Here is a 24,278-nt window from a genome sequence, read left to right on the forward strand (position 1 = left end):
GGGCCAAATTGAGGTGCATATGAAGACGTATGCTTTCTTCCAATTCATTAAATCGGGCTAATATGAATCAGGTGAATTGAGTTCTGCTTTTGGAAACTGGGTTAAGAAGGGGTGCACCGTTCCTGGAGGTACTGCAATACCAGGTCAATGCGTGGAGTGGACAGAGCAAGCTCTTTTTCCATCTCCCTGTTCTAAAAATCCATTTAATATATGGTCCCCAGATAGGGGACGTATCAGATATTAAACTGATAAGAACAGATACTACACTTGATCTTAGCCAAAAGGCCGAGAAGCGATAACCAGAATTGGTTTGGGCCTCGAGTGGCACCCTGGCCTATGCCGGACACATCTTAGGGAGAGAGAGCGAGAGGGAGACAAACCCACGCCTACACAAGACATTTTGTCACCCAAGCCAACCCTTGAAAAGGCTGCTTTGCAGAGCCAAAACAAGAAGAATGGTGCGTTTTGCAGCCGCCGCCCACTGCAATGAATCTGAATAACTCCTCCTTTAGGGCGCAAGCAACTCCCCTCCCCCTTGCAGTCTTTCCAATTCACGATACAAAAAGACGGACAGGACAGGTTGCCTGACTTTCCGTCACTGCCACCCTTTGCCATCCTTACCCGTAGAAAGCCCTTTCATCATCCCCAAACCCTAATCTTTTCCCTTTCCTTCCCAGCCCCCAAACCCTGCCCTCTGTACCTTTCTCACCACCCGCTTCCCTTCTCCTGTCATCCCCCTACCACCCGGGAAAAAAAGAGATTGCCCCCTCCTTCCACTAGCCCACCCTCCCACCCAAAGAACAACTTCTTCTGCGCAGCTTGTTTTCTAGGCAGCAGCGCTATTGTGATGTCATCGGGGGGCATTGTGACAAGCCGCCAGTGTTCCGTCTCTTCATGTTGTGCACAGTTCAAACGGAAAATACATCAACAGGCAGACTACAGAAAAGCTTACTATCAAAGGTTAGAGGGGGGCTTTCTCAGAGGGCTTTTTACAGTTTTTCTATTCCCAATTAGCCGTTTAAGTGTACTTATTGAAAGTAGTAATTCTTTCATAGGCCGCCCTTTCTTAGTATTTGACGTTCCTTATATTGCGGTATGAGGCTTCGCAGTAGGTTGCAAACATTCATCACCCATGACTTTCCCCAATTGAGCTCAGAAGCTCAATGTCTATCATGACCTCTCTTTTAGAATGTCCAAGAGCAAGCAAACTATTCCTCCAGGAGAGGGCGCCAACAGACTACTAAAGAGATCATCATTACTCAAAGAAAACCCCAAAAACCAATGCATGATAGGAATAAACAGGTAACTTTCTTTGGAGTGGAAGCGGAGAGATCGCACCAGATGCCAATTCTAGATGTTATCACACCTGTGGTCACTGCAGCAGCAGGTGAATCCACTTTGTCCAAAAGGGATCTATTCCATTCAATTGCAAATGATCTAGATAAGACAGAGAACTGCAGCACGGGGACATAGCCGAGTTGGTCAGGTTGAGTGGTGATGAGTTTGCTATTTGGATGAATAAAGAAAGTCAAAAGTGTGAAAGATAAAAAACAAAAGGAGGAAGTGTGAAAAGTGAATGGGCCAAATTGAGGTGCATATGAAGACGTATGCTTTCTTCCAATTCATTAAATCGGGCTAATATGAATCAGGTGAATTGAGTTCTGCTTTTGGAAACTGGGTTAAGAAGGGGTGCACCGTTCCTGGAGGTACTGCAATACCAGGTCAATGCGTGGAGTGGACAGAGCAAGCTCTTTTTCCATCTCCCTGTTCTAAAAATCCATTTAATATATGGTCCCCAGATAGGGGACGTATCAGATATTAAACTGATAAGAACAGATACTACACTTGATCTTAGCCAAAAGGCCGAGAAGCGATAACCAGAATTGGTTTGGGCCTCGAGTGGCACCCTGGCCTATGCCGGACACATCTTAGGGAGAGAGAGCGAGAGGGAGACAAACCCACGCCTACACAAGACATTTTGTCACCCAAGCCAACCCTTGAAAAGGCTGCTTTGCAGAGCCAAAACAAGAAGAATGGTGCGTTTTGCAGCCGCCGCCCACTGCAATGAATCTGAATAACTCCTCCTTTAGGGCGCAAGCAACTCCCCTCCCCCTTGCAGTCTTTCCAATTCACGATACAAAAAGACGGACAGGACAGGTTGCCTGACTTTCCGTCACTGCCACCCTTTGCCATCCTTACCCGTAGAAAGCCCTTTCATCATCCCCAAACCCTAATCTTTTCCCTTTCCTTCCCAGCCCCCAAACCCTGCCCTCTGTACCTTTCTCACCACCCGCTTCCCTTCTCCTGTCATCCCCCTACCACCCGGGAAAAAAAGAGATTGCCCCCTCCTTCCACTAGCCCACCCTCCCACCCAAAGAACAACTTCTTCTGCGCAGCTTGTTTTCTAGGCAGCAGCGCTATTGTGATGTCATCGGGGGGCATTGTGACAAGCCGCCAGTGTTCCGTCTCTTCATGTTGTGCACAGTTCAAACGGAAAATACATCAACAGGCAGACTACAGAAAAGCTTACTATCAAAGGTTAGAGGGGGGCTTTCTCAGAGGGCTTTTTACAGTTTTTCTATTCCCAATTAGCCGTTTAAGTGTACTTATTGAAAGTAGTAATTCTTTCATAGGCCGCCCTTTCTTAGTATTTGACGTTCCTTATATTGCGGTATGAGGCTTCGCAGTAGGTTGCAAACATTCATCACCCATGACTTTCCCCAATTGAGCTCAGAAGCTCAATGTCTATCATGACCTCTCTTTTAGAATGTCCAAGAGCAAGCAAACTATTCCTCCAGGAGAGGGCGCCAACAGACTACTAAAGAGATCATCATTACTCAAAGAAAACCCCAAAAACCAATGCATGATAGGAATAAACAGGTAACTTTCTTTGGAGTGGAAGCGGAGAGATCGCACCAGATGCCAATTCTAGATGTTATCACACCTGTGGTCACTGCAGCAGCAGGTGAATCCACTTTGTCCAAAAGGGATCTATTCCATTCAATTGCAAATGATCTAGATAAGACAGAGAACTGCAGCACGGGGACATAGCCGAGTTGGTCAGGTTGAGTGGTGATGAGTTTGCTATTTGGATGAATAAAGAAAGTCAAAAGTGTGAAAGATAAAAAACAAAAGGAGGAAGTGTGAAAAGTGAATGGGCCAAATTGAGGTGCATATGAAGACGTATGCTTTCTTCCAATTCATTAAATCGGGCTAATATGAATCAGGTGAATTGAGTTCTGCTTTTGGAAACTGGGTTAAGAAGGGGTGCACCGTTCCTGGAGGTACTGCAATACCAGGTCAATGCGTGGAGTGGACAGAGCAAGCTCTTTTTCCATCTCCCTGTTCTAAAAATCCATTTAATATATGGTCCCCAGATAGGGGACGTATCAGATATTAAACTGATAAGAACAGATACTACACTTGATCTTAGCCAAAAGGCCGAGAAGCGATAACCAGAATTGGTTTGGGCCTCGAGTGGCACCCTGGCCTATGCCGGACACATCTTAGGGAGAGAGAGCGAGAGGGAGACAAACCCACGCCTACACAAGACATTTTGTCACCCAAGCCAACCCTTGAAAAGGCTGCTTTGCAGAGCCAAAACAAGAAGAATGGTGCGTTTTGCAGCCGCCGCCCACTGCAATGAATCTGAATAACTCCTCCTTTAGGGCGCAAGCAACTCCCCTCCCCCTTGCAGTCTTTCCAATTCACGATACAAAAAGACGGACAGGACAGGTTGCCTGACTTTCCGTCACTGCCACCCTTTGCCATCCTTACCCGTAGAAAGCCCTTTCATCATCCCCAAACCCTAATCTTTTCCCTTTCCTTCCCAGCCCCCAAACCCTGCCCTCTGTACCTTTCTCACCACCCGCTTCCCTTCTCCTGTCATCCCCCTACCACCCGGGAAAAAAAGAGATTGCCCCCTCCTTCCACTAGCCCACCCTCCCACCCAAAGAACAACTTCTTCTGCGCAGCTTGTTTTCTAGGCAGCAGCGCTATTGTGATGTCATCGGGGGGCATTGTGACAAGCCGCCAGTGTTCCGTCTCTTCATGTTGTGCACAGTTCAAACGGAAAATACATCAACAGGCAGACTACAGAAAAGCTTACTATCAAAGGTTAGAGGGGGGCTTTCTCAGAGGGCTTTTTACAGTTTTTCTATTCCCAATTAGCCGTTTAAGTGTACTTATTGAAAGTAGTAATTCTTTCATAGGCCGCCCTTTCTTAGTATTTGACGTTCCTTATATTGCGGTATGAGGCTTCGCAGTAGGTTGCAAACATTCATCACCCATGACTTTCCCCAATTGAGCTCAGAAGCTCAATGTCTATCATGACCTCTCTTTTAGAATGTCCAAGAGCAAGCAAACTATTCCTCCAGGAGAGGGCGCCAACAGACTACTAAAGAGATCATCATTACTCAAAGAAAACCCCAAAAACCAATGCATGATAGGAATAAACAGGTAACTTTCTTTGGAGTGGAAGCGGAGAGATCGCACCAGATGCCAATTCTAGATGTTATCACACCTGTGGTCACTGCAGCAGCAGGTGAATCCACTTTGTCCAAAAGGGATCTATTCCATTCAATTGCAAATGATCTAGATAAGACAGAGAACTGCAGCACGGGGACATAGCCGAGTTGGTCAGGTTGAGTGGTGATGAGTTTGCTATTTGGATGAATAAAGAAAGTCAAAAGTGTGAAAGATAAAAAACAAAAGGAGGAAGTGTGAAAAGTGAATGGGCCAAATTGAGGTGCATATGAAGACGTATGCTTTCTTCCAATTCATTAAATCGGGCTAATATGAATCAGGTGAATTGAGTTCTGCTTTTGGAAACTGGGTTAAGAAGGGGTGCACCGTTCCTGGAGGTACTGCAATACCAGGTCAATGCGTGGAGTGGACAGAGCAAGCTCTTTTTCCATCTCCCTGTTCTAAAAATCCATTTAATATATGGTCCCCAGATAGGGGACGTATCAGATATTAAACTGATAAGAACAGATTTTTTGATTTAATGAAGCTTTCCAAAGCACCACAAAAAATGCATGACCGAAGTCACACCAAAAACAGTGCAAAGGCTAGGATTCGTGTGGACCCCACCGTGAGGAGAGGGTCCCCAAAAATCAACCCCGTCCCTCCGAGCCAGAAGGCCACAGCAAGGGTCAGGGATCTTCGGTGCTCCCCCAAGCCGAAGCCTGGTTGAGCCTTGTCGTTGCTCCCAGCGTCCACCCAGGCATCTTACCCAAGTGGAGTAGAGAGCTGCTAGTTGTTGGTTTCGCAGCCGAAACTGCCCGGACCGTCAACCGGTGTTGGTTTCTCAGCCCAAGGCTAACCGGACCTCCAACCGGGTGTTGGTTTCTCAGCCGAAGCTGACCCAGACCTCCAACTGGGTGTTGGTTTCTCAGCCGAAGCTGACCCGGACCTCCAACCGGGTGTTAGTTTCTCAGCCCAAAGCTGACCAGACCTCCGACCGGGATTATAAAAATTTCCCTTCCTAGCCAGAAGGCCGGGATAGGGTAATATGCTCAAAAAGTATGAAAAGGCAAGGTACGGTGTGCTACAGAGCCCAAGGCTTGCCGGGGTCCCAAGCCAGCAAGCTCAGACTCACTCCAGGGTCGTCAGTCCTGGGGCACGTTGTACCATAGCCCCCCACCCTTACTCAGTCTAATAGCCTTGATCCTGGTAGGGCCATGTTTTCCTCTAGATGAATATACTATCCACCCAGAGTACTAGCAAGCGCAACCTTCCAGTGTGCATTGTATCATTGTACTAAGGTGGCCTGGAGCTTAAACCACCTCTTCGAACAACACTACACTTGATCTTAGCCAAAAGGCCGAGAAGCGATAACCAGAATTGGTTTGGGCCTCGAGTGGCACCCTGGCCTATGCCGGACACATCTTAGGGAGAGAGAGCGAGAGGGAGACAAACCCACGCCTACACAAGACATTTTGTCACCCAAGCCAACCCTTGAAAAGGCTGCTTTGCAGAGCCAAAACAAGAAGAATGGTGCGTTTTGCAGCCGCCGCCCACTGCAATGAATCTGAATAACTCCTCCTTTAGGGCGCAAGCAACTCCCCTCCCCCTTGCAGTCTTTCCAATTCACGATACAAAAAGACGGACAGGACAGGTTGCCTGACTTTCCGTCACTGCCACCCTTTGCCATCCTTACCCGTAGAAAGCCCTTTCATCATCCCCAAACCCTAATCTTTTCCCTTTCCTTCCCAGCCCCCAAACCCTGCCCTCTGTACCTTTCTCACCACCCGCTTCCCTTCTCCTGTCATCCCCCTACCACCCGGGAAAAAAAGAGATTGCCCCCTCCTTCCACTAGCCCACCCTCCCACCCAAAGAACAACTTCTTCTGCGCAGCTTGTTTTCTAGGCAGCAGCGCTATTGTGATGTCATCGGGGGGCATTGTGACAAGCCGCCAGTGTTCCGTCTCTTCATGTTGTGCACAGTTCAAACGGAAAATACATCAACAGGCAGACTACAGAAAAGCTTACTATCAAAGGTTAGAGGGGGGCTTTCTCAGAGGGCTTTTTACAGTTTTTCTATTCCCAATTAGCCGTTTAAGTGTACTTATTGAAAGTAGTAATTCTTTCATAGGCCGCCCTTTCTTAGTATTTGACGTTCCTTATATTGCGGTATGAGGCTTCGCAGTAGGTTGCAAACATTCATCACCCATGACTTTCCCCAATTGAGCTCAGAAGCTCAATGTCTATCATGACCTCTCTTTTAGAATGTCCAAGAGCAAGCAAACTATTCCTCCAGGAGAGGGCGCCAACAGACTACTAAAGAGATCATCATTACTCAAAGAAAACCCCAAAAACCAATGCATGATAGGAATAAACAGGTAACTTTCTTTGGAGTGGAAGCGGAGAGATCGCACCAGATGCCAATTCTAGATGTTATCACACCTGTGGTCACTGCAGCAGCAGGTGAATCCACTTTGTCCAAAAGGGATCTATTCCATTCAATTGCAAATGATCTAGATAAGACAGAGAACTGCAGCACGGGGACATAGCCGAGTTGGTCAGGTTGAGTGGTGATGAGTTTGCTATTTGGATGAATAAAGAAAGTCAAAAGTGTGAAAGATAAAAAACAAAAGGAGGAAGTGTGAAAAGTGAATGGGCCAAATTGAGGTGCATATGAAGACGTATGCTTTCTTCCAATTCATTAAATCGGGCTAATATGAATCAGGTGAATTGAGTTCTGCTTTTGGAAACTGGGTTAAGAAGGGGTGCACCGTTCCTGGAGGTACTGCAATACCAGGTCAATGCGTGGAGTGGACAGAGCAAGCTCTTTTTCCATCTCCCTGTTCTAAAAATCCATTTAATATATGGTCCCCAGATAGGGGACGTATCAGATATTAAACTGATAAGAACAGATACTACACTTGATCTTAGCCAAAAGGCCGAGAAGCGATAACCAGAATTGGTTTGGGCCTCGAGTGGCACCCTGGCCTATGCCGGACACATCTTAGGGAGAGAGAGCGAGAGGGAGACAAACCCACGCCTACACAAGACATTTTGTCACCCAAGCCAACCCTTGAAAAGGCTGCTTTGCAGAGCCAAAACAAGAAGAATGGTGCGTTTTGCAGCCGCCGCCCACTGCAATGAATCTGAATAACTCCTCCTTTAGGGCGCAAGCAACTCCCCTCCCCCTTGCAGTCTTTCCAATTCACGATACAAAAAGACGGACAGGACAGGTTGCCTGACTTTCCGTCACTGCCACCCTTTGCCATCCTTACCCGTAGAAAGCCCTTTCATCATCCCCAAACCCTAATCTTTTCCCTTTCCTTCCCAGCCCCCAAACCCTGCCCTCTGTACCTTTCTCACCACCCGCTTCCCTTCTCCTGTCATCCCCCTACCACCCGGGAAAAAAAGAGATTGCCCCCTCCTTCCACTAGCCCACCCTCCCACCCAAAGAACAACTTCTTCTGCGCAGCTTGTTTTCTAGGCAGCAGCGCTATTGTGATGTCATCGGGGGGCATTGTGACAAGCCGCCAGTGTTCCGTCTCTTCATGTTGTGCACAGTTCAAACGGAAAATACATCAACAGGCAGACTACAGAAAAGCTTACTATCAAAGGTTAGAGGGGGGCTTTCTCAGAGGGCTTTTTACAGTTTTTCTATTCCCAATTAGCCGTTTAAGTGTACTTATTGAAAGTAGTAATTCTTTCATAGGCCGCCCTTTCTTAGTATTTGACGTTCCTTATATTGCGGTATGAGGCTTCGCAGTAGGTTGCAAACATTCATCACCCATGACTTTCCCCAATTGAGCTCAGAAGCTCAATGTCTATCATGACCTCTCTTTTAGAATGTCCAAGAGCAAGCAAACTATTCCTCCAGGAGAGGGCGCCAACAGACTACTAAAGAGATCATCATTACTCAAAGAAAACCCCAAAAACCAATGCATGATAGGAATAAACAGGTAACTTTCTTTGGAGTGGAAGCGGAGAGATCGCACCAGATGCCAATTCTAGATGTTATCACACCTGTGGTCACTGCAGCAGCAGGTGAATCCACTTTGTCCAAAAGGGATCTATTCCATTCAATTGCAAATGATCTAGATAAGACAGAGAACTGCAGCACGGGGACATAGCCGAGTTGGTCAGGTTGAGTGGTGATGAGTTTGCTATTTGGATGAATAAAGAAAGTCAAAAGTGTGAAAGATAAAAAACAAAAGGAGGAAGTGTGAAAAGTGAATGGGCCAAATTGAGGTGCATATGAAGACGTATGCTTTCTTCCAATTCATTAAATCGGGCTAATATGAATCAGGTGAATTGAGTTCTGCTTTTGGAAACTGGGTTAAGAAGGGGTGCACCGTTCCTGGAGGTACTGCAATACCAGGTCAATGCGTGGAGTGGACAGAGCAAGCTCTTTTTCCATCTCCCTGTTCTAAAAATCCATTTAATATATGGTCCCCAGATAGGGGACGTATCAGATATTAAACTGATAAGAACAGATACTACACTTGATCTTAGCCAAAAGGCCGAGAAGCGATAACCAGAATTGGTTTGGGCCTCGAGTGGCACCCTGGCCTATGCCGGACACATCTTAGGGAGAGAGAGCGAGAGGGAGACAAACCCACGCCTACACAAGACATTTTGTCACCCAAGCCAACCCTTGAAAAGGCTGCTTTGCAGAGCCAAAACAAGAAGAATGGTGCGTTTTGCAGCCGCCGCCCACTGCAATGAATCTGAATAACTCCTCCTTTAGGGCGCAAGCAACTCCCCTCCCCCTTGCAGTCTTTCCAATTCACGATACAAAAAGACGGACAGGACAGGTTGCCTGACTTTCCGTCACTGCCACCCTTTGCCATCCTTACCCGTAGAAAGCCCTTTCATCATCCCCAAACCCTAATCTTTTCCCTTTCCTTCCCAGCCCCCAAACCCTGCCCTCTGTACCTTTCTCACCACCCGCTTCCCTTCTCCTGTCATCCCCCTACCACCCGGGAAAAAAAGAGATTGCCCCCTCCTTCCACTAGCCCACCCTCCCACCCAAAGAACAACTTCTTCTGCGCAGCTTGTTTTCTAGGCAGCAGCGCTATTGTGATGTCATCGGGGGGCATTGTGACAAGCCGCCAGTGTTCCGTCTCTTCATGTTGTGCACAGTTCAAACGGAAAATACATCAACAGGCAGACTACAGAAAAGCTTACTATCAAAGGTTAGAGGGGGGCTTTCTCAGAGGGCTTTTTACAGTTTTTCTATTCCCAATTAGCCGTTTAAGTGTACTTATTGAAAGTAGTAATTCTTTCATAGGCCGCCCTTTCTTAGTATTTGACGTTCCTTATATTGCGGTATGAGGCTTCGCAGTAGGTTGCAAACATTCATCACCCATGACTTTCCCCAATTGAGCTCAGAAGCTCAATGTCTATCATGACCTCTCTTTTAGAATGTCCAAGAGCAAGCAAACTATTCCTCCAGGAGAGGGCGCCAACAGACTACTAAAGAGATCATCATTACTCAAAGAAAACCCCAAAAACCAATGCATGATAGGAATAAACAGGTAACTTTCTTTGGAGTGGAAGCGGAGAGATCGCACCAGATGCCAATTCTAGATGTTATCACACCTGTGGTCACTGCAGCAGCAGGTGAATCCACTTTGTCCAAAAGGGATCTATTCCATTCAATTGCAAATGATCTAGATAAGACAGAGAACTGCAGCACGGGGACATAGCCGAGTTGGTCAGGTTGAGTGGTGATGAGTTTGCTATTTGGATGAATAAAGAAAGTCAAAAGTGTGAAAGATAAAAAACAAAAGGAGGAAGTGTGAAAAGTGAATGGGCCAAATTGAGGTGCATATGAAGACGTATGCTTTCTTCCAATTCATTAAATCGGGCTAATATGAATCAGGTGAATTGAGTTCTGCTTTTGGAAACTGGGTTAAGAAGGGGTGCACCGTTCCTGGAGGTACTGCAATACCAGGTCAATGCGTGGAGTGGACAGAGCAAGCTCTTTTTCCATCTCCCTGTTCTAAAAATCCATTTAATATATGGTCCCCAGATAGGGGACGTATCAGATATTAAACTGATAAGAACAGATACTACACTTGATCTTAGCCAAAAGGCCGAGAAGCGATAACCAGAATTGGTTTGGGCCTCGAGTGGCACCCTGGCCTATGCCGGACACATCTTAGGGAGAGAGAGCGAGAGGGAGACAAACCCACGCCTACACAAGACATTTTGTCACCCAAGCCAACCCTTGAAAAGGCTGCTTTGCAGAGCCAAAACAAGAAGAATGGTGCGTTTTGCAGCCGCCGCCCACTGCAATGAATCTGAATAACTCCTCCTTTAGGGCGCAAGCAACTCCCCTCCCCCTTGCAGTCTTTCCAATTCACGATACAAAAAGACGGACAGGACAGGTTGCCTGACTTTCCGTCACTGCCACCCTTTGCCATCCTTACCCGTAGAAAGCCCTTTCATCATCCCCAAACCCTAATCTTTTCCCTTTCCTTCCCAGCCCCCAAACCCTGCCCTCTGTACCTTTCTCACCACCCGCTTCCCTTCTCCTGTCATCCCCCTACCACCCGGGAAAAAAAGAGATTGCCCCCTCCTTCCACTAGCCCACCCTCCCACCCAAAGAACAACTTCTTCTGCGCAGCTTGTTTTCTAGGCAGCAGCGCTATTGTGATGTCATCGGGGGGCATTGTGACAAGCCGCCAGTGTTCCGTCTCTTCATGTTGTGCACAGTTCAAACGGAAAATACATCAACAGGCAGACTACAGAAAAGCTTACTATCAAAGGTTAGAGGGGGGCTTTCTCAGAGGGCTTTTTACAGTTTTTCTATTCCCAATTAGCCGTTTAAGTGTACTTATTGAAAGTAGTAATTCTTTCATAGGCCGCCCTTTCTTAGTATTTGACGTTCCTTATATTGCGGTATGAGGCTTCGCAGTAGGTTGCAAACATTCATCACCCATGACTTTCCCCAATTGAGCTCAGAAGCTCAATGTCTATCATGACCTCTCTTTTAGAATGTCCAAGAGCAAGCAAACTATTCCTCCAGGAGAGGGCGCCAACAGACTACTAAAGAGATCATCATTACTCAAAGAAAACCCCAAAAACCAATGCATGATAGGAATAAACAGGTAACTTTCTTTGGAGTGGAAGCGGAGAGATCGCACCAGATGCCAATTCTAGATGTTATCACACCTGTGGTCACTGCAGCAGCAGGTGAATCCACTTTGTCCAAAAGGGATCTATTCCATTCAATTGCAAATGATCTAGATAAGACAGAGAACTGCAGCACGGGGACATAGCCGAGTTGGTCAGGTTGAGTGGTGATGAGTTTGCTATTTGGATGAATAAAGAAAGTCAAAAGTGTGAAAGATAAAAAACAAAAGGAGGAAGTGTGAAAAGTGAATGGGCCAAATTGAGGTGCATATGAAGACGTATGCTTTCTTCCAATTCATTAAATCGGGCTAATATGAATCAGGTGAATTGAGTTCTGCTTTTGGAAACTGGGTTAAGAAGGGGTGCACCGTTCCTGGAGGTACTGCAATACCAGGTCAATGCGTGGAGTGGACAGAGCAAGCTCTTTTTCCATCTCCCTGTTCTAAAAATCCATTTAATATATGGTCCCCAGATAGGGGACGTATCAGATATTAAACTGATAAGAACAGATACTACACTTGATCTTAGCCAAAAGGCCGAGAAGCGATAACCAGAATTGGTTTGGGCCTCGAGTGGCACCCTGGCCTATGCCGGACACATCTTAGGGAGAGAGAGCGAGAGGGAGACAAACCCACGCCTACACAAGACATTTTGTCACCCAAGCCAACCCTTGAAAAGGCTGCTTTGCAGAGCCAAAACAAGAAGAATGGTGCGTTTTGCAGCCGCCGCCCACTGCAATGAATCTGAATAACTCCTCCTTTAGGGCGCAAGCAACTCCCCTCCCCCTTGCAGTCTTTCCAATTCACGATACAAAAAGACGGACAGGACAGGTTGCCTGACTTTCCGTCACTGCCACCCTTTGCCATCCTTACCCGTAGAAAGCCCTTTCATCATCCCCAAACCCTAATCTTTTCCCTTTCCTTCCCAGCCCCCAAACCCTGCCCTCTGTACCTTTCTCACCACCCGCTTCCCTTCTCCTGTCATCCCCCTACCACCCGGGAAAAAAAGAGATTGCCCCCTCCTTCCACTAGCCCACCCTCCCACCCAAAGAACAACTTCTTCTGCGCAGCTTGTTTTCTAGGCAGCAGCGCTATTGTGATGTCATCGGGGGGCATTGTGACAAGCCGCCAGTGTTCCGTCTCTTCATGTTGTGCACAGTTCAAACGGAAAATACATCAACAGGCAGACTACAGAAAAGCTTACTATCAAAGGTTAGAGGGGGGCTTTCTCAGAGGGCTTTTTACAGTTTTTCTATTCCCAATTAGCCGTTTAAGTGTACTTATTGAAAGTAGTAATTCTTTCATAGGCCGCCCTTTCTTAGTATTTGACGTTCCTTATATTGCGGTATGAGGCTTCGCAGTAGGTTGCAAACATTCATCACCCATGACTTTCCCCAATTGAGCTCAGAAGCTCAATGTCTATCATGACCTCTCTTTTAGAATGTCCAAGAGCAAGCAAACTATTCCTCCAGGAGAGGGCGCCAACAGACTACTAAAGAGATCATCATTACTCAAAGAAAACCCCAAAAACCAATGCATGATAGGAATAAACAGGTAACTTTCTTTGGAGTGGAAGCGGAGAGATCGCACCAGATGCCAATTCTAGATGTTATCACACCTGTGGTCACTGCAGCAGCAGGTGAATCCACTTTGTCCAAAAGGGATCTATTCCATTCAATTGCAAATGATCTAGATAAGACAGAGAACTGCAGCACGGGGACATAGCCGAGTTGGTCAGGTTGAGTGGTGATGAGTTTGCTATTTGGATGAATAAAGAAAGTCAAAAGTGTGAAAGATAAAAAACAAAAGGAGGAAGTGTGAAAAGTGAATGGGCCAAATTGAGGTGCATATGAAGACGTATGCTTTCTTCCAATTCATTAAATCGGGCTAATATGAATCAGGTGAATTGAGTTCTGCTTTTGGAAACTGGGTTAAGAAGGGGTGCACCGTTCCTGGAGGTACTGCAATACCAGGTCAATGCGTGGAGTGGACAGAGCAAGCTCTTTTTCCATCTCCCTGTTCTAAAAATCCATTTAATATATGGTCCCCAGATAGGGGACGTATCAGATATTAAACTGATAAGAACAGATACTACACTTGATCTTAGCCAAAAGGCCGAGAAGCGATAACCAGAATTGGTTTGGGCCTCGAGTGGCACCCTGGCCTATGCCGGACACATCTTAGGGAGAGAGAGCGAGAGGGAGACAAACCCACGCCTACACAAGACATTTTGTCACCCAAGCCAACCCTTGAAAAGGCTGCTTTGCAGAGCCAAAACAAGAAGAATGGTGCGTTTTGCAGCCGCCGCCCACTGCAATGAATCTGAATAACTCCTCCTTTAGGGCGCAAGCAACTCCCCTCCCCCTTGCAGTCTTTCCAATTCACGATACAAAAAGACGGACAGGACAGGTTGCCTGACTTTCCGTCACTGCCACCCTTTGCCATCCTTACCCGTAGAAAGCCCTTTCATCATCCCCAAACCCTAATCTTTTCCCTTTCCTTCCCAGCCCCCAAACCCTGCCCTCTGTACCTTTCTCACCACCCGCTTCCCTTCTCCTGTCATCCCCCTACCACCCGGGAAAAAAAGAGATTGCCCCCTCCTTCCACTAGCCCACCCTCCCACCCAAAGAACAACTTCTTCTGCGCAGCTTGTTTTCTAGGCAGCAGCGCTATTGTGATGTCATCGGGGGGCATTGTGACAAGCCGCCAGTGTTCCGTCTCTTCATGTTGTGCACAGTTCAAACGGAAAATACATCAACAGGCAGACTACAGAAAAGCTTACTATCAAAGGTTAGAGGGGGGCTTTCTCAGAGGGCTTTTTACAGTTTTTCTATTCCCAATTAGCCGTTTAAGTGTACTTATTGAAAGTAGTAATTCTTTCATAGGCCGCCCTTTCTTAGTATTTGACGTTCCTTATATTGCGGTATGAGGCTTCGCAGTAGGTTGCAAACATTCATCACCCATGACTTTCCCCAATTGAGCTCAGAAGCTCAATGTCTATCATGACCTCTCTTTTAGAATGTCCAAGAGCAAGCAAACTATTCCTCCAGGAGAGGGCGCCAACAGACTACTAAAGAGATCATCATTACTCAAAGAAAACCCCAAAAACCAATGCATGATAGGAATAAACAGGTAACTTTCTTTGGAGTGGAAGCGGAGAGATCGCACCAGATGCCAATTCTAGATGTTATCACACCTGTGGTCACTGCAGCAGCAGGTGAATCCACTTTGTCCAAAAGGGATCTATTCCATTCAATTGCAAATGATCTAGATAAGACAGAGAACTGCAGCACGGGGACATAGCCGAGTTGGTCAGGTTGAGTGGTGATGAGTTTGCTATTTGGATGAATAAAGAAAGTCAAAAGTGTGAAAGATAAAAAACAAAAGGAGGAAGTGTGAAAAGTGAATGGGCCAAATTGAGGTGCATATGAAGACGTATGCTTTCTTCCAATTCATTAAATCGGGCTAATATGAATCAGGTGAATTGAGTTCTGCTTTTGGAAACTGGGTTAAGAAGGGGTGCACCGTTCCTGGAGGTACTGCAATACCAGGTCAATGCGTGGAGTGGACAGAGCAAGCTCTTTTTCCATCTCCCTGTTCTAAAAATCCATTTAATATATGGTCCCCAGATAGGGGACGTATCAGATATTAAACTGATAAGAACAGATTTTTTGATTTAATGAAGCTTTCCAAAGCACCACAAAAAATGCATGACCGAAGTCACACCAAAAACAGTGCAAAGGCTAGGATTCGTGTGGACCCCACCGTGAGGAGAGGGTCCCCAAAAATCAACCCCGTCCCTCCGAGCCAGAAGGCCACAGCAAGGGTCAGGGATCTTCGGTGCTCCCCCAAGCCGAAGCCTGGTTGAGCCTTGTCGTTGCTCCCAGCGTCCACCCAGGCATCTTACCCAAGTGGAGTAGAGAGCTACTAGTTGTTGGTTTCGCAGCCGAAACTGCCCGGACCGTCAACCGGTGTTGGTTTCTCAGCCCAAGGCTAACCGGACCTCCAACCGGGTGTTGGTTTCTCAGCCGAAGCTAACCCAGACCTCCAACCGGGTGTTGGTTTCTCAGCCGAAGCTGACCCAGACCTCCAACCGGGTGTTAGTTTCTCAGCCCAAAGCTGACCAGACCTCCGACCGGGATTATAAAAATTTCCCTTCCTAGCCAGAAGGCCGGGATAGGGCAATATGCTTGGAAAGTATGAATAGGCAAGGCGCGGCGTGCGACAGAGTCTGAGGCTTACCAGGGTCCCAACCTAGCAAGTTCAGACTCCCTCCAGGGTGTCCATTCCTGGGGCACATTGCACCATAACCCCCACACTTACTCAGTCTAATAGCCTCGATCCTGGTAGGGCCATGGTTTCCTCTAGATGGATATACTATCCTCCCAAAGTACTAACAAGCGCATCCTTCCAGTGTGCATTGCATCATTGTACTAAGGTGGCCGGAGCCTTAAACCACCTTTTCGAACGATACTACACTTGATCTTAGCCAAAAGGCCGAGAAGCGATAACCAGAATTGGTTTGGGCCTCGAGTGGCACCCTGGCCTATGCCGGACACATCTTAGGGAGAGAGAGCGAGAGGGAGACAAACCCACGCCTACACAAGACATTTTGTCACCCAAGCCAACCCTTGAAAAGGCTGCTTTGCAGAGCCAAAACAAGAAGAATGGTGCGTTTTGCAGCCGCCGCCCACTGCAATGAATCTGAATAACTCCTCCTTTAGGGCGCAAGCAACTCCCCTCCCCCTTGCAGTCTTTCCAATTCACGATACAAAAAGACGGACAGGACAGGTTGCCTGACTTTCCGTCACTGCCACCCTTTGCCATCCTTACCCGTAGAAAGCCCTTTCATCATCCCCAAACCCTAATCTTTTCCCTTTCCTTCCCAGCCCCCAAACCCTGCCCTCTGTACCTTTCTCACCACCCGCTTCCCTTCTCCTGTCATCCCCCTACCACCCGGGAAAAAAAGAGATTGCCCCCTCCTTCCACTAGCCCACCCTCCCACCCAAAGAACAACTTCTTCTGCGCAGCTTGTTTTCTAGGCAGCAGCGCTATTGTGATGTCATCGGGGGGCATTGTGACAAGCCGCCAGTGTTCCGTCTCTTCATGTTGTGCACAGTTCAAACGGAAAATACATCAACAGGCAGACTACAGAAAAGCTTACTATCAAAGGTTAGAGGGGGGCTTTCTCAGAGGGCTTTTTACAGTTTTTCTATTCCCAATTAGCCGTTTAAGTGTACTTATTGAAAGTAGTAATTCTTTCATAGGCCGCCCTTTCTTAGTATTTGACGTTCCTTATATTGCGGTATGAGGCTTCGCAGTAGGTTGCAAACATTCATCACCCATGACTTTCCCCAATTGAGCTCAGAAGCTCAATGTCTATCATGACCTCTCTTTTAGAATGTCCAAGAGCAAGCAAACTATTCCTCCAGGAGAGGGCGCCAACAGACTACTAAAGAGATCATCATTACTCAAAGAAAACCCCAAAAACCAATGCATGATAGGAATAAACAGGTAACTTTCTTTGGAGTGGAAGCGGAGAGATCGCACCAGATGCCAATTCTAGATGTTATCACACCTGTGGTCACTGCAGCAGCAGGTGAATCCACTTTGTCCAAAAGGGATCTATTCCATTCAATTGCAAATGATCTAGATAAGACAGAGAACTGCAGCACGGGGACATAGCCGAGTTGGTCAGGTTGAGTGGTGATGAGTTTGCTATTTGGATGAATAAAGAAAGTCAAAAGTGTGAAAGATAAAAAACAAAAGGAGGAAGTGTGAAAAGTGAATGGGCCAAATTGAGGTGCATATGAAGACGTATGCTTTCTTCCAATTCATTAAATCGGGCTAATATGAATCAGGTGAATTGAGTTCTGCTTTTGGAAACTGGGTTAAGAAGGGGTGCACCGTTCCTGGAGGTACTGCAATACCAGGTCAATGCGTGGAGTGGACAGAGCAAGCTCTTTTTCCATCTCCCTGTTCTAAAAATCCATTTAATATATGGTCCCCAGATAGGGGACGTATCAGATATTAAACTGATAAGAACAGATACTACACTTGATCTTAGCCAAAAGGCCGAGAAGCGATAACCAGAATTGGTTTGGGCCTCGAGTGGCACCCTGGCCTATGCCGGACACATCTTAGGGAGAGAGAGCGAGAGGGAGACAAACCCACGCCTACACAAGACATTTTGTCACCCAAGCCAACCCTTGAAAAGGCTGCTTTGCAGAGCCAAAACAAGAAGAATGGTGCGTTTTGCAGCCGCCGCCCACTGCAATGAATCTGAATAACTCCTCCTTTAGGGCGCAAGCAACTCCCCTCCCCCTTGCAGTCTTTCCAATTCACGATACAAAAAGACGGACAGGACAGGTTGCCTGACTTTCCGTCACTGCCACCCTTTGCCATCCTTACCCGTAGAAAGCCCTTTCATCATCCCCAAACCCTAATCTTTTCCCTTTCCTTCCCAGCCCCCAAACCCTGCCCTCTGTACCTTTCTCACCACCCGCTTCCCTTCTCCTGTCATCCCCCTACCACCCGGGAAAAAAAGAGATTGCCCCCTCCTTCCACTAGCCCACCCTCCCACCCAAAGAACAACTTCTTCTGCGCAGCTTGTTTTCTAGGCAGCAGCGCTATTGTGATGTCATCGGGGGGCATTGTGACAAGCCGCCAGTGTTCCGTCTCTTCATGTTGTGCACAGTTCAAACGGAAAATACATCAACAGGCAGACTACAGAAAAGCTTACTATCAAAGGTTAGAGGGGGGCTTTCTCAGAGGGCTTTTTACAGTTTTTCTATTCCCAATTAGCCGTTTAAGTGTACTTATTGAAAGTAGTAATTCTTTCATAGGCCGCCCTTTCTTAGTATTTGACGTTCCTTATATTGCGGTATGAGGCTTCGCAGTAGGTTGCAAACATTCATCACCCATGACTTTCCCCAATTGAGCTCAGAAGCTCAATGTCTATCATGACCTCTCTTTTAGAATGTCCAAGAGCAAGCAAACTATTCCTCCAGGAGAGGGCGCCAACAGACTACTAAAGAGATCATCATTACTCAAAGAAAACCCCAAAAACCAATGCATGATAGGAATAAACAGGTAACTTTCTTTGGAGTGGAAGCGGAGAGATCGCACCAGATGCCAATTCTAGATGTTATCACACCTGTGGTCACTGCAGCAGCAGGTGAATCCACTTTGTCCAAAAGGGATCTATTCCATTCAATTGCAAATGATCTAGATAAGACAGAGAACTGCAGCACGGGGACATAGCCGAGTTGGTCAGGTTGAGTGGTGATGAGTTTGCTATTTGGATGAATAAAGAAAGTCAAAAGTGTGAAAGATAAAAAACAAAAGGAGGAAGTGTGAAAAGTGAATGGGCCAAATTGAGGTGCATATGAAGACGTATGCTTTCTTCCAATTCATTAAATCGGGCTAATATGAATCAGGTGAATTGAGTTCTGCTTTTGGAAACTGGGTTAAGAAGGGGTGCACCGTTCCTGGAGGTACTGCAATACCAGGTCAATGCGTGGAGTGGACAGAGCAAGCTCTTTTTCCATCTCCCTGTTCTAAAAATCCATTTAATATATGGTCCCCAGATAGGGGACGTATCAGATATTAAACTGATAAGAACAGATACTACACTTGATCTTAGCCAAAAGGCCGAGAAGCGATAACCAGAATTGGTTTGGGCCTCGAGTGGCACCCTGGCCTATGCCGGACACATCTTAGGGAGAGAGAGCGAGAGGGAGACAAACCCACGCCTACACAAGACATTTTGTCACCCAAGCCAACCCTTGAAAAGGCTGCTTTGCAGAGCCAAAACAAGAAGAATGGTGCGTTTTGCAGCCGCCGCCCACTGCAATGAATCTGAATAACTCCTCCTTTAGGGCGCAAGCAACTCCCCTCCCCCTTGCAGTCTTTCCAATTCACGATACAAAAAGACGGACAGGACAGGTTGCCTGACTTTCCGTCACTGCCACCCTTTGCCATCCTTACCCGTAGAAAGCCCTTTCATCATCCCCAAACCCTAATCTTTTCCCTTTCCTTCCCAGCCCCCAAACCCTGCCCTCTGTACCTTTCTCACCACCCGCTTCCCTTCTCCTGTCATCCCCCTACCACCCGGGAAAAAAAGAGATTGCCCCCTCCTTCCACTAGCCCACCCTCCCACCCAAAGAACAACTTCTTCTGCGCAGCTTGTTTTCTAGGCAGCAGCGCTATTGTGATGTCATCGGGGGGCATTGTGACAAGCCGCCAGTGTTCCGTCTCTTCATGTTGTGCACAGTTCAAACGGAAAATACATCAACAGGCAGACTACAGAAAAGCTTACTATCAAAGGTTAGAGGGGGGCTTTCTCAGAGGGCTTTTTACAGTTTTTCTATTCCCAATTAGCCGTTTAAGTGTACTTATTGAAAGTAGTAATTCTTTCATAGGCCGCCCTTTCTTAGTATTTGACGTTCCTTATATTGCGGTATGAGGCTTCGCAGTAGGTTGCAAACATTCATCACCCATGACTTTCCCCAATTGAGCTCAGAAGCTCAATGTCTATCATGACCTCTCTTTTAGAATGTCCAAGAGCAAGCAAACTATTCCTCCAGGAGAGGGCGCCAACAGACTACTAAAGAGATCATCATTACTCAAAGAAAACCCCAAAAACCAATGCATGATAGGAATAAACAGGTAACTTTCTTTGGAGTGGAAGCGGAGAGATCGCACCAGATGCCAATTCTAGATGTTATCACACCTGTGGTCACTGCAGCAGCAGGTGAATCCACTTTGTCCAAAAGGGATCTATTCCATTCAATTGCAAATGATCTAGATAAGACAGAGAACTGCAGCACGGGGACATAGCCGAGTTGGTCAGGTTGAGTGGTGATGAGTTTGCTATTTGGATGAATAAAGAAAGTCAAAAGTGTGAAAGATAAAAAACAAAAGGAGGAAGTGTGAAAAGTGAATGGGCCAAATTGAGGTGCATATGAAGACGTATGCTTTCTTCCAATTCATTAAATCGGGCTAATATGAATCAGGTGAATTGAGTTCTGCTTTTGGAAACTGGGTTAAGAAGGGGTGCACCGTTCCTGGAGGTACTGCAATACCAGGTCAATGCGTGGAGTGGACAGAGCAAGCTCTTTTTCCATCTCCCTGTTCTAAAAATCCATTTAATATATGGTCCCCAGATAGGGGACGTATCAGATATTAAACTGATAAGAACAGATACTACACTTGATCTTAGCCAAAAGGCCGAGAAGCGATAACCAGAATTGGTTTGGGCCTCGAGTGGCACCCTGGCCTATGCCGGACACATCTTAGGGAGAGAGAGCGAGAGGGAGACAAACCCACGCCTACACAAGACATTTTGTCACCCAAGCCAACCCTTGAAAAGGCTGCTTTGCAGAGCCAAAACAAGAAGAATGGTGCGTTTTGCAGCCGCCGCCCACTGCAATGAATCTGAATAACTCCTCCTTTAGGGCGCAAGCAACTCCCCTCCCCCTTGCAGTCTTTCCAATTCACGATACAAAAAGACGGACAGGACAGGTTGCCTGACTTTCCGTCACTGCCACCCTTTGCCATCCTTACCCGTAGAAAGCCCTTTCATCATCCCCAAACCCTAATCTTTTCCCTTTCCTTCCCAGCCCCCAAACCCTGCCCTCTGTACCTTTCTCACCACCCGCTTCCCTTCTCCTGTCATCCCCCTACCACCCGGGAAAAAAAGAGATTGCCCCCTCCTTCCACTAGCCCACCCTCCCACCCAAAGAACAACTTCTTCTGCGCAGCTTGTTTTCTAGGCAGCAGCGCTATTGTGATGTCATCGGGGGGCATTGTGACAAGCCGCCAGTGTTCCGTCTCTTCATGTTGTGCACAGTTCAAACGGAAAATACATCAACAGGCAGACTACAGAAAAGCTTACTATCAAAGGTTAGAGGGGGGCTTTCTCAGAGGGCTTTTTACAGTTTTTCTATTCCCAATTAGCCGTTTAAGTGTACTTATTGAAAGTAGTAATTCTTTCATAGGCCGCCCTTTCTTAGTATTTGACGTTCCTTATATTGCGGTATGAGGCTTCGCAGTAGGTTGCAAACATTCATCACCCATGACTTTCCCCAATTGAGCTCAGAAGCTCAATGTCTATCATGACCTCTCTTTTAGAATGTCCAAGAGCAAGCAAACTATTCCTCCAGGAGAGGGCGCCAACAGACTACTAAAGAGATCATCATTACTCAAAGAAAACCCCAAAAACCAATGCATGATAGGAATAAACAGGTAACTTTCTTTGGAGTGGAAGCGGAGAGATCGCACCAGATGCCAATTCTAGATGTTATCACACCTGTGGTCACTGCAGCAGCAGGTGAATCCACTTTGTCCAAAAGGGATCTATTCCATTCAATTGCAAATGATCTAGATAAGACAGAGAACTGCAGCACGGGGACATAGCCGAGTTGGTCAGGTTGAGTGGTGATGAGTTTGCTATTTGGATGAATAAAGAAAGTCAAAAGTGTGAAAGATAAAAAACAAAAGGAGGAAGTGTGAAAAGTGAATGGGCCAAATTGAGGTGCATATGAAGACGTATGCTTTCTTCCAATTCATTAAATCGGGCTAATATGAATCAGGTGAATTGAGTTCTGCTTTTGGAAACTGGGTTAAGAAGGGGTGCACCGTTCCTGGAGGTACTGCAATACCAGGTCAATGCGTGGAGTGGACAGAGCAAGCTCTTTTTCCATCTCCCTGTTCTAAAAATCCATTTAATATATGGTCCCCAGATAGGGGACGTATCAGATATTAAACTGATAAGAACAGATTTTTTGATTTAACAGCATCTTTATTATCATGCACTACTCACAAAAAGGTAACAAACCGTGTACAGTGCCGCAGCCCCGTACACACAGAACTATACAATCCTTCTTACATAGCCATAGAGTACGACGCACTAAACTATACATCACACTCCTATGCTTATCCATAACACTCAAGCTGAAAGAAAAAGTTAGACCATAAATAACGACGAACCGGCGATTGGGGGATGGGGGTAGGGGAAAAGGGGGATAGGGTGGGGAAATCACAGGCCCGAAGCTTTATTGAAAGACGCACATAACGGGAAAAGGAGGGAGGGGGCATGGAAGAGGTCTAAACCTCCTCCTCGGCGCTGTCGTCCGGACTGTCCATGATGGAATAGTCTCTGAGCAGGCTGTGGATCAGCCTGCGGCAATCCTGGATAGACATCCTCTCCCTCTTCAAGATGAGCCGGTTCCTGGCGACCCAAATAGCGTCCTTAAAGCAGTTCATAAGGCGCCAAGCCTCCTGGATGGCTCCAACGGTGTGAGTCCCAGGGAAGAGTCCATAAAGTACGGAATGGTACGATAGGCTCCCTCTGGGGACGGAGTACCTCAGGTCATCCTCCAGGGCAACCAACAGGCGCTGTGCGAAACGGCAGTCCCAAAAGGCGTGCAGCGATGTTTCCTCCACGAAGGGGCACCTTGGGCAGTACCGGGTTTTGCACAGGTTCCGGGCGTGCATGAATGACCGGACGGGCAGTCCGCCCTGTATCGCCATCCATGACAAGTCCTTGTGCCCGTTGGTCAATCCAGCCGATGACACGTTTGTCCAAACAGTCTCCAGTGTGTCGTGATGAAGTCCTGGAATGTTCTCCATTTCGTCCTTGGCTCTGATGAGTTTGTGGATAGTCTTTGGCTTCCACAAATCGGGCTTGAGTCCCTCCAGTTGGTGTTCCCTCACAAACCGAACCACGTCTCCGTAGAACCATGGCGCCGTCCAGTTGTAGGGGAAGGAGCTGTCCCACTTTTCCCAGCCTAACCGTCTCCAAAGGGGGAGCAGGAAGAAGCGAGACATGGACCCACCCGCGGAACCTCTCTTGACTCGCAGAGTTCGGCGAACGCAGTCACATACGAAGGAGGATCGCAGGAGGGTGGGGATATCGGGTACGCCCTTCCCACCCTTGCGAGGATCCTTGTACATGATGCTCCGCTTTACTCTGTCCATCTTGGATCCCCAGACAAAACGAAACACCGTCCTGGTAATGGCCCTGCACACGGTGGCAAGGGGGGGCCAGGCCTGGGCCGTGTACTGCAGCACGGGCAGTACCTCGTTACGCAGGACCAGTGCTTTGCCCTCACAGGTGAGGCGTCTGAGGCTCCACAGACCGATCCGTTGGGTGATCTTGGTCAAGCGTTCCTCCCAGGACTTGAGGGCTGCTCCTTCCTTCCCGAACCAGACTCCAAGAACCTTGATGAAATCCGGCTGGATGCTGAAAGGGAAGGGGGCGGAAGAGGCCGGCTGCCAGTCCCCGAAGAGCATGGCTTCCGACTTCCCGCAGTTGACTTTGGCTCCCGAAGCCCGTCCGAAGGTCTCACAGGTCTGGACGAGGGTGTCGACTGAGCGCCGGTCCGCGCAGAAGACGGTCACGTCGTCCATGTAGAGCGAGCACTTGACCTCGAAGCGTTCTGGTCCTGGTGCGGTGATCCCTCTGATCTCTCCATTCCGCCGGATAGCCTCTGCAAAGAGTTCTATAACACAAACAAAAAGAAGAGGTGACAGAGGACAGCCTTGTCTGACCCCTGAGAGGACCGGGAAGGGGTCAGTCTTCCAGCCGTTTACCAACACCGAGCTGTGAATATCAAAATACATTAGTTGGACATACAAGCAAAACATGTTACCCAAACCTAACCTGTGCAGAGCT

General features: G+C 47.4%; 13 non-coding genes and 2 pseudogenes across 13 annotated transcripts; all 15 read right to left on the bottom strand.

The window, feature by feature from the left end:
- Positions 1-106: 106 nt before the first annotated feature.
- Positions 107-297, bottom strand: LOC142268595 (U2 spliceosomal RNA). Its single transcript, XR_012734244.1, has one exon. It is a non-coding gene; the product is annotated as a U2 spliceosomal RNA (small nuclear RNA).
- A 1,387-nt stretch (positions 298-1,684) lies between these two features.
- LOC142268596 (U2 spliceosomal RNA) lies at positions 1,685-1,875 on the bottom strand. Its single transcript, XR_012734245.1, has one exon. It is a non-coding gene; the product is annotated as a U2 spliceosomal RNA (small nuclear RNA).
- A 1,387-nt stretch (positions 1,876-3,262) lies between these two features.
- Positions 3,263-3,453, bottom strand: LOC142268597 (U2 spliceosomal RNA). The gene has a single exon (XR_012734246.1). It is a non-coding gene; the product is annotated as a U2 spliceosomal RNA (small nuclear RNA).
- Positions 3,454-4,840: 1,387 nt separating this feature from the next.
- LOC142268642 (U2 spliceosomal RNA) lies at positions 4,841-5,034 on the bottom strand. Its single transcript, XR_012734284.1, has one exon. It is a non-coding gene; the product is annotated as a U2 spliceosomal RNA (small nuclear RNA).
- Positions 5,035-7,223: 2,189 nt separating this feature from the next.
- On the bottom strand, positions 7,224-7,414 carry LOC142268598 (U2 spliceosomal RNA). Its single transcript, XR_012734247.1, has one exon. It is a non-coding gene; the product is annotated as a U2 spliceosomal RNA (small nuclear RNA).
- A 1,387-nt stretch (positions 7,415-8,801) lies between these two features.
- LOC142268599 (U2 spliceosomal RNA) lies at positions 8,802-8,992 on the bottom strand. Its single transcript, XR_012734248.1, has one exon. It is a non-coding gene; the product is annotated as a U2 spliceosomal RNA (small nuclear RNA).
- A 1,387-nt stretch (positions 8,993-10,379) lies between these two features.
- LOC142268600 (U2 spliceosomal RNA) lies at positions 10,380-10,570 on the bottom strand. Its single transcript, XR_012734249.1, has one exon. It is a non-coding gene; the product is annotated as a U2 spliceosomal RNA (small nuclear RNA).
- Positions 10,571-11,957: 1,387 nt separating this feature from the next.
- LOC142268602 (U2 spliceosomal RNA) lies at positions 11,958-12,148 on the bottom strand. The gene has a single exon (XR_012734251.1). It is a non-coding gene; the product is annotated as a U2 spliceosomal RNA (small nuclear RNA).
- A 1,387-nt stretch (positions 12,149-13,535) lies between these two features.
- LOC142268604 (U2 spliceosomal RNA) lies at positions 13,536-13,726 on the bottom strand. Its single transcript, XR_012734252.1, has one exon. It is a non-coding gene; the product is annotated as a U2 spliceosomal RNA (small nuclear RNA).
- Positions 13,727-15,113: 1,387 nt separating this feature from the next.
- Positions 15,114-15,307, bottom strand: LOC142268643 (U2 spliceosomal RNA). The gene has a single exon (XR_012734285.1). It is a non-coding gene; the product is annotated as a U2 spliceosomal RNA (small nuclear RNA).
- Positions 15,308-16,032: 725 nt separating this feature from the next.
- Positions 16,033-16,108, bottom strand: LOC142268590 (U2 spliceosomal RNA; annotated as a pseudogene).
- A 1,387-nt stretch (positions 16,109-17,495) lies between these two features.
- Positions 17,496-17,686, bottom strand: LOC142268605 (U2 spliceosomal RNA). Its single transcript, XR_012734253.1, has one exon. It is a non-coding gene; the product is annotated as a U2 spliceosomal RNA (small nuclear RNA).
- A 1,387-nt stretch (positions 17,687-19,073) lies between these two features.
- On the bottom strand, positions 19,074-19,264 carry LOC142268606 (U2 spliceosomal RNA). Its single transcript, XR_012734254.1, has one exon. It is a non-coding gene; the product is annotated as a U2 spliceosomal RNA (small nuclear RNA).
- Positions 19,265-20,651: 1,387 nt separating this feature from the next.
- On the bottom strand, positions 20,652-20,842 carry LOC142268607 (U2 spliceosomal RNA). The gene has a single exon (XR_012734255.1). It is a non-coding gene; the product is annotated as a U2 spliceosomal RNA (small nuclear RNA).
- Positions 20,843-22,229: 1,387 nt separating this feature from the next.
- On the bottom strand, positions 22,230-22,434 carry LOC142268637 (U2 spliceosomal RNA; annotated as a pseudogene).
- Positions 22,435-24,278: the final 1,844 nt, after the last annotated feature.

The sequence above is a fragment of the Anomaloglossus baeobatrachus genome, unplaced genomic scaffold (assembly GCF_048569485.1).
Source record: "Anomaloglossus baeobatrachus isolate aAnoBae1 unplaced genomic scaffold, aAnoBae1.hap1 Scaffold_3073, whole genome shotgun sequence".
Taxonomy (NCBI): domain Eukaryota; kingdom Metazoa; phylum Chordata; class Amphibia; order Anura; family Aromobatidae; genus Anomaloglossus; species Anomaloglossus baeobatrachus.